Source organism: Mustela nivalis (genome assembly GCF_964662115.1).
Source record: "Mustela nivalis genome assembly, chromosome: 6".
In the NCBI taxonomy this organism is placed as follows: domain Eukaryota; kingdom Metazoa; phylum Chordata; class Mammalia; order Carnivora; family Mustelidae; genus Mustela; species Mustela nivalis.
The window spans coordinates 17,662,244-17,669,426 of record NC_139025.1 but is presented as its reverse complement, the minus strand read 5'-3'; the positions used below and the strand labels follow the sequence as shown (position 1 = coordinate 17,669,426).

The window sequence follows — 7,183 nt, the reverse complement described above, 5'->3', positions numbered from 1 at the left end:
CATTGCTTTTAAACCTGCTTTCTTGGGGCGCCTGGCTGGCTTAGTTGGTGGAACTCCTAACCTTGGGGTTGTGAGTACGAACTCCAGGTTAGACAAAGAGATAACTAAAAAAAAGAAAGAAAGAAAAATTTAAAATAGAAAAAAAACAACCTTGTTTTGTTGTCTTTTTTCAATAGAACATTATACGAGGACATCTTTTCAGGCCAGCAGATACAGTATACTTTATCTCCATGGGTATTACTGGCTCTGGGGTGTTAAATGGTGATTAGAACTTGCCCCCATCACTCTGCCTGTCTTTCCTCAGCCGCAAAATGACCTGGGCACCTACATGGGGCTTGGGACTAGACGTTGGTCCTTGGGCAGCTGGAGGAGGTTGGACACGATCAGAATAAGGACCTGCCTTCCCGACAGAACCCTGATGATCTTGACCTCTTGAGCCCCTGGCAGAGTAGAGCACCAGGGGAGGGGAGTGAACAGAAGACAGAGCTGCATGGAAGGGGAGGGTGCAGGTGAAGTAAGTGGGAGCCAAGGTGGCCCACCGCTTTAGCCCACCGGCTCTGAAGTCTGACAAAGACCTGGTTTCCAAACCTGGCATTGGAGCTAACCAGCTGTGTGACCTGGGTCAAGTTACTTAACCTCTCTGAGCCTCCATTTCCCCACCTGTAAATCATAGAGGCACCCACCTTGCCAAGTTTGTGAAAATGATGTCAGGTAATACATGTAAAGCACTTGGTGTCCTAAACCGTGAGTGCCCCGTCAGTGGTAGTCAGAGGTATTTCCATCGTTACTGGGTAAGCAGGCCTGGAGAGCGGGGACAGCTGTGATAGAAGATGAGTGGGTGTTTCTCCAAGTTCATGGCTATAGCTGAGTTTTCTGTGTGGCAGCAGGGATCTAGAGAGGAAGTAATGGGGCAGGGGGTTAGAGGGTGAGCGCTTATCAACACAGCTCCTTTGAAATCAGGTAAAGGGTCTGGGCACCCGTACAGTTAAGGAACATGTTGGGCCGGTCCCTACCGCACCTCCTTCTCCAGTACTCACTGTGCTGGAAGAGAGCCCCCTCCTCCTGGGGGTGCAGGGCAAAGGTCTCCAGCTGGATCATAAGAACGAGGTAAGCGGTGCCTGCACCTGTGTTTGTGCAGGTGGGGGAGAGAGGGTTGTACTCGGCCAGAGGATCCTGGCCCCAGGGAACAGGTGGAGAGGGGCCAGACCACCTCTCCAGTGAGCAGAAGGGGGTGGGTACCGTGACCTTGAGCAGCTGGGAACCTCATGGTCACCTGGGCCCACCCTCCAGGGGAGCAGGTGCCCCACGGGCCTCCTTGTCTGCACATGGACAGCCTGCGCCCCGGACCAGGACTCCCCCTTCCCATATGGCTGCTAAAGAGGAGAGCTTCTCCAAGGGCAGAGGGCTGTGCTCCCAGCAGTTGGACTGGAGGTAGATGATCAAGAATGGGAGTGTGTCTGCCGGTGTTCTTTTAACTTCTCCAGAAAGGTCACCAAGGGGTCTCCATTACAAGCGGTCTTGAGCCCAGTATGATTTTCTCCTACAATTGAATCTACTCTCTGGATGGCTTCCAGTGTTCAAGCCAATGACAATTGCCTGTCTTTGCAATTGATTTCCTGGAAGCTGCCAGCCGGCCGGCAGCCACATGATGGATATGTGCTAGGGGGACCGGTGCGGCCGAGCCGCCCCCACCCCAACACACACATAGTGCAGCAGGGTCTGTCCAACCGAGGGCGCATGCGCTTCTGCCCACCCGCTCCACCCCGAGCCAGCAATGGCTAGAGGGCTATCCACACATGTGCACCGAGAGGCGCGGGCAGGGATGCTGACTGCAGAGTCATGTGCATGGAAAAAACCCAGAGACACCTTATCTGTTCCAGGGGGATGGAAGGGACCACCACATTCCTAATGTGGTGTCCCCTGTCATTGTGCAGAACCACCACGTACTGTAAAAAAGCCTTTTGATTCATGCTCCCCAGAGCTGGGTGAGCAATGGGGACCCTGAGTGAGGGTGTGAGTGGAAAGGGCATGATTGACTCCACTGTGTTGTCTTCGTGTGCAATATTACACAGAAAAAAAAAAACAACCCACCAACGAGAATGCTCCATGTATATTGACAGGAGAAAATGTCCAGCATATGCTGTTGTGGGGAGACAACTGCAGAGCGATGTGGTCAACGGGACAGCGTTTGTGTAGAAGCAAAGAGAAACAAAGACCCTGGCAGCGTACCCACGTACACATGGGTGTACACGTGTGTGTGTGTGTGTGTGCGTGTATGTGTAAATGCTAGGCAAAGCCCATGATGTCGCACGGTGAACTGTTACACAGGTTATTGCTGGGGATAGTGGTGATAATTGATGAGAGATGGGAATCAAAGGAACTTCTCACTTTTTTCTCTCTTTACCTCTGCGTTCACATTTTTTTTAGTGGAGAGAAAAAAAAACCGCGTGAAGAAAAGCGCGCTCGTCTTCCCTGCGCTGCTTGCCTGGCTCACTCATACACCACAGTCGTCACCAAAATCCCATTCCTTGCCATACTTTTTGGGGCAGTGAGTCCCTCCAAGGTCCCTTCATGCGTCCTCTCAAGGGGGATGTCCTGGGGTGAAGGGCGGGGGGTTGCCTGGCCTCCCATCCAAAGGCCCCAGGACACTGGAGAGGCCCAACGGAGGCGGACATCCGTCCTGGATTCCGCACCCGGGTCTTGCACTGTGGGCTCGTGTTTCCCAGTAGACACAGCGGAGACAGCCCATCCTCTGTGGGCACGCAGCAGGGGAGACATGGGGGAAGAAGCCCAGCAAGGCTGAGGGGGTACAGAGGGTGGAGTCAGGTCCAATAAGGTTCCTTTCTCTACGGGGGAGGGGCCACGCCAGGGCCTGAACCTCTGCCAGGCCCAGCCCCAATCCCCCAGGAACCTCTGCTTCCTCCTTTCTGTTCTTGAAGGAAGAACAGGGAATGAGGGCCGGACACCCGGATCACACCGCTCTTCTGTGCCAGGAGCCTGCCAAAGGTTCTCGACCCTTAGTTCATTTCACACCTCTTCCCCACGCAACCCTGTAGGTGAGGCTCAAGGGCATGGGGGTGGGCGCTACTGGGCCACACAGTCATGGAGCAAACACGGAGCTGAGATCCGTGCCCAGGTCCCTCGGGCCCACTACTCCCAAGGCAGCCTCGCAGCTCGGCGGGCTTCCGGGAGGGTGCCCTTGTCACTCAGTCCCGGAGAGCAGAGAAAGCAGTGATGGAGGGAGCCAGTGGGAAGGACCTAGGCAAGGAGCCCAAGGGGGAAACTGGCCCCCCGGGCCTCCTGAGGGCTCCCTGCAGCTCCCTAGCCAGCTCTGCAAGGGGGCTGCCTCCAGATCCTCCTGGCTCTCTCCTGGCTTGTGCTGGCTTCACTTACTGAGCTCAGACCCTGTTCTCCTGGGGGAGAGGGCGGGGGGTCGGCCAGGCTTTGTCCTGCCTCATGGATTTATCTGTCTTTCCTCTGGCATCCCTCCTCCTGACCACGTGGGCAGGACCCCTTCTCCTAAACTCATCCCTTCCCGCCAAGACCCTTTAGCTAAGATTGGGTTTTCCATGAGCGCAAAGCAGCAAAATCTGATGGTCAGTACAGCTCAGATCCCAGCTCTGCCATCACCAGCCATGTGACCTAGAGGATGTCTCCAAACACCTCCCTGTGTCAGTGTCTCCATCTGTGAGGGGACGGTGATAGCATCGCCACATGCAAGTCCTCGGCACAGTCGCCGGCCGGTGGCTCGAGCTCTGTATGTCTTCACCGTCGCTGTCTCTCTTCCTCCCCGCTCCTGAAGGGCGGGTCATTCGGCAGACCCGAGCCTGGGAGGAAATCAGAGTGGGCTGGATGGAAACCAGCCCGTGGGCCTGATGAACGGCCATATGGTGCTTTTCTCAGAGCCATATAAGGGAAGAACAAGTTCATATGCCAGGTGGGATGCTGAGGGAGGCCAAGAAGGGAAATAACAGAGACGTGTTGTAAAACGCTCTTTTTGCTCCCTATCGTTCTCCAAAGCCCGTGGCCTCCCATGTCTGGTGTGCAGGACGCCACATGGGGGGGGAGGGGAGGGGGCGTCCTTTCTATAGGGAGATGGGGGAATTCCCGGGGCATCAGTGGAAAAGCCCCACGGAGAGGCAGGGCAGTGAGGGGGGAGAGGGAGGCTGCGGACAGTGGCCAGCCCATCCTCAGAGAGACGCAAAGGGCCTGGCGCACGGCCCAGCTCAATCGCCACCGGGGCCCACAAGGATGCTCGGAAGCAGCTGTGGGCAAAGCCAAGGTGAATGTCTTTAGCAGAATGCATTTTCTCTCTCTTGCTTTCTCCCTGCAAGAGACCCTTAAAGAAATGAAGGTTTTCTTAATAAAAATTAAAAAAAAAAATAATAACACTCAGAACCCTCCCCTCACCGTTCCTTCCTTTTCTGGTACATTTGTATTTCTGTGTCTTCCCCACCAGGCTACTCCTGAGGGAGAAACTCTGTGCCCCGCCACCACCCTGTCCTGGTGCACCGTGCCCGAATGAACGATTGATAGGTACTTGTGGACAGAATGAGGGAAGGAGGGGTCTGCAAACCTGCGTGACCTGATGAGGGCTCTCACGTGTGAACGGGCTTCCCATTACACAGTTGCATGGAACCCGCTGCTTCTCATGACTCTTAGCACATTCTGCAATCGGTTATTGGTGCTAATACTACGGTGATGCCTGTTTTGTGCCTCCTTGTCTCTCCTTGTGCCTGGTATGGCGCCTCATATATGGTAGGTGTTCTGCAAACAGTAGCTGTGTGAGTGAATGAATGAAACATACAAACTGCACCCAGGGCCTCAGAGGACTCTGAGCTCCAACAGAGCAAAGAGAGGCGGTGGAAGGGAGTGCACTGTGGCATGGTTGCTGGGGTTCACACCCAATCAGTTGTTACTAGCTGTGCAGCCCTGGTTTGGCTACTTAACCTGTCTCTGTGTCGCCTTTCTCATCCGCACAGTGGGAATATTCCTAAAGGGTTAAATGAGTAATATACGGAGAGTGCTTCCAGGTGTGTCTGCCACACGTGCAGCTCTACCAGAAGCGATGTCCTATTGTTACCAAAGTGCCTAGCAGTGAGATCCATCTTGCTTTAAGCCTGGACTCTGTCCGGGGATCAGCTTCTGGAGAATTCTCTCTAGTAGACCCAAGGAGGTAGCCCAGGGTTTACATTGGGATGGACTCTCCCACGACTTGCCATCTCCACCTGTCCACCCATCGATGATGGTCTTATGCAGTGTATGGGGGGGTGGGGCCTGGCTCCCCCCTCCCCTGCCCCGGCTGCTCCCCACCGCAGGGAGCTGGCATTTCTGGCCTTCCCCCACCACCCGCCTGGCATGGAGCTGACTCACTGCCAGGAGGGGTGGTGATTAGCATGCAGGGCAGGTACTGGGAGGAAAGCTGTCTCCATGCAACAGCTCTTGATGTGTTTCTCTGATTAATGTGGCAGAGAGAACATTGCAGCTTTTTCCTGAATGGTCGCCACGTGGAGCCGGAGTCATTAGCATCACGTCTCCCGCTTGCCATGACCTGCTGACCACCCTAAGTAGATAAAAATGAAAATGGCCAAGACAGCTGCAAGGCTCAGAAACAAACTGCCTGGTGGCTCTGCAGAGTCTTTTATGTGGAAGGTTCCGGAATTGCCCCGTCTTCCCTATACCCTCAAAACCCCGTAAAGCCTTCCTTACAGTTTCTGCTTCTCTAACTGCGACTCCCTAGGGAGGACAGGACCCCTTTCTTGGGAGTGGAGCCCAAGCGTGAGCAGTATCACGGCCTCCCGAGGGTGTGTGCCCCAGGTGAAGGAAGATGGGGGAAGGGAATCGGGACCCGGGGAGAAGGACCAGACGGGGCAAAGGACAGGACGGGCGTGTGGAGGGAGCTGGCACACTGAGGGGTCCACACACTAGAGCAGAGAGGACGGCTGGAATGAGGACCAGGGACCTGGACTTTATCCTGAGGGCAACGGGGAGTTACCTGGGTTGGAGGGAGGGAGGTACCTGGGTTGGAGTGGAGTGTGCCTCAGGGTCCCTCTGTTCCAACATGATGGATGTTGGGGGCCCAACATGGAAGTGGGAGAACAGTTAGGAGGCCATTGTCATAATCCAAGCAGGCGACGATGCCGCCTTCCACACATTCCTTAGGGCCCTTCCTCCAACCTGGGAGCTGGCGCATCTATTTGCAAGTTCTCTAGGACAAAAACTGAGACAACCAACAGGCACCTCACAGCCTCCCAAGGGTGGGAGTGATGATAGGAGGTATGTCTTTGATTTCACCTTGGCTCTGCAAGGTTGGGGTCAGGTGGCCATACCATTCTGACTTATTGGTTTTCTTTTAGGTTTTACATATTCATGGGGAGGAGGGACAGAGAGAGGGAGAGAGAATCACAAGCAGACACCACGCTGAGCGCAGAGCCTGATGTGGGGCTGGATCTCACGACCCTGAGATCACGACCTGACACGAAATCAAGAGTTCGAAGCTTAACTGACTGAGCCCTCCTGGTGCACCGGGGTTTTTGTTTCCTAAGTTGCCCTCCTCCTTCTCTGAGTCTCAGTTTCCTCAGCCAGACCCTGGGGGTGGAGGCAGGGAGGGAGAGACCAGCTCCCTGGCTCCCTGGGAAGAGCGACGGGACAGGCACAGCAGTTCTCGGCGAGCCAGAGAGCGCCCATGCCAGCTCCCCGCCCCCACCACTGCGCCTCTGCCGCCCCTTCACCTTCAGCCAGCCCCGCGCTGCCTGCCAGAAAGCAGACCCGTGAACCCAACCCCGGGCTGGAAGGGAATGAGCAATGGCGCTAATTGCGGAGCCGCCCAGAGAGGCTGGGAGGTGGCAGAGGAGAGAGAGAAATCATCTTGCGATGCGCCAATTACTGATCAGCTGGGACATAATTGCGGGGCTGCCATCCCGGCTGCTGGAGGTACCAGGCCTCCCTCTCGTTAATCAACGATAATCCAGAATTACGACCCTTAATGACTTGCAAAGACACTTCTGCACACACGCACACATGCTCTCACACGGACACAAGTAATTGATAATCAACCATGTAATTTGAGGCAATAATTCTGTCCGGGCCAGCTGAGAGGCTCCACCCCACCAGCAGAACAGAACCCAAATCACTGCCAACCGCCGCATGGGGTTGGGGGGGGGGCATCCTCTCCGGAGGAGGA

At 55.3% G+C, this 7,183-nt stretch overlaps 1 long non-coding RNA gene across 1 annotated transcript in view; it reads right to left on the bottom strand.

Moving 5' to 3' along the window:
- Positions 1-688: 688 nt before the first annotated feature.
- The window catches only part of LOC309866181, a 30,014-nt gene continuing 23,519 nt past the window's right edge, over positions 689-7,183 (bottom strand). Inside the window, exon 3 of the long non-coding RNA XR_014312485.1 lies at positions 689-891. This is a non-coding gene — a long non-coding RNA (uncharacterized lncRNA). The remainder of the gene's footprint in view (positions 892-7,183) is intronic.